Below are 1,589 nucleotides of genomic sequence, written 5' to 3' on the forward strand. Positions count from 1 at the left end.
TGCTTTTTACTTTGTTTCATTTAATTTTCATAAAAGCTCTTTGTTATGTAATTTTATCTCCAGTTTTACAGATGAGGCAACTAAGACACAGTGATTAGCTCAGGATCACACAGGGAATAAATGCCACGGGACATGAAATCCTGTCCTCTGACCCCAGTGCTAGGCCTTTTTCACTACATTGTTCAGATAGCCCCATTTTTTAAGAGTATGATAATGTTTCTCTTTTTTAAATGATTGTTTAAAATTTTGTATTAAAATAATAAATACGAGAGTATAAAAATCATATCTGTCATTTACTGGCTATTTATGGGCCTCACTACTTAGAGACAGTCTTTTAGTTTTTTCTTCTGGAACTTACTGCTATATTTCTAAGTAGTATTCTGATATTGCTATTTCTGAAATTTTTACATTTTAAATAATAAATACTAGCTTTTTATTATGGTAGCTGAGGAGTTAGCCCTCTTAAATAGAGCACTTCCTCCCTCACCCACCCCAGCCCCAAGTGCCACTTTTCCTGCACCATTTTCCCAGTATTTAAGTTCACATATGGAATTCTAGGTTGAAAATAATCACCTTGCAGAATTTTGAAGGCACCTCGTATTCCCTTTTTTTAAGTGTACAGTATAATGATTTTTAGTATATTACAAGGTTATGCAGCCATCACCACCGTCTAGTTTTAGAACATTTTCATCACTCCCAAGAAAAAACCCAATACCCATTAATAGTCACTCCCCATTTCCCCTTCTCCACAGCCCATTGCAACCACTAATCTATGGAGTTCCCTATTCTGGACATTTCATATAAATGCTATCATACAGTATATGGTCTTGTAAATGACTTCTTTCACTTATTTTAAAGTTATAGCATGTATCAGTACTTTATGCCTTTTTATAGTTGAATAATATCTTGTTATATGGGTATAATACATTTTAGTTATCCATTCATCAGTTGATGGACATTTGGTTTGTTTCCATATTTTTATTTATTCTGAATAATACGGTTATGAACATTCATGTGCAAGTTCTTGTGTGAACAAATCCTTCAGTTCTCTTATGTGTATACTTAGAAGTTGAGTTGCTGAGTCATAGGTGACTCTATGTTTAAATTTTGAGGAACTGCCAAATTGTTTTCCAAAGTGACTGCACCATTGTACATTCCCATCAGCAGTGTATAAACATTTCAATTTTTCCACATCGTTGCTGACACTTGTTATTGTCCATCTTTTTGATTATAGCCGTTCTTGTCAGTGTGAAGTGGTATCTCATTGTGGTTTTGATATGCATTTCCTTTATGACTGATGATGTTGAGCATTTTTTCATTTGCTAATTGGCCATTTGTATATCTTTGAAGAAATATCAGTTAAGATCTTTTGCCCAGTTTTTAAGTGGGCTATTTGTGTTTTTTATTGTGGAGTTGTACAAGTTCTCTCTATGTAGACACTATACATATATTGTGTATACTGGTCCCTGAGAAGAAGTATGACGTATAAATTTGTTCCCCATTCTTGGGTTCTTTTCTCTTTCTTGATAATGACCTTCAAAGCACAAAAGTTTTTAATTTTGAAAAATTTCAGTTATTCTATTTTTTTT

General features: G+C 33.2%; 1 protein-coding gene across 1 annotated transcript in view; it reads left to right on the forward strand.

The window, feature by feature from the left end:
- The window catches only part of PDK1 (pyruvate dehydrogenase kinase, isozyme 1), a 34,398-nt gene that overhangs the window by 14,753 nt on the left and 18,056 nt on the right, over positions 1-1,589 (forward strand). The gene's annotated exons all lie outside the window — the stretch shown is intronic.

The sequence above is a fragment of the Galeopterus variegatus genome, unplaced genomic scaffold, assembly GCF_000696425.1.
Source record: "Galeopterus variegatus unplaced genomic scaffold, G_variegatus-3.0.2 Scaffold4803, whole genome shotgun sequence".
Classification (NCBI taxonomy): Eukaryota; Metazoa; Chordata; class Mammalia; order Dermoptera; family Cynocephalidae; genus Galeopterus; species Galeopterus variegatus.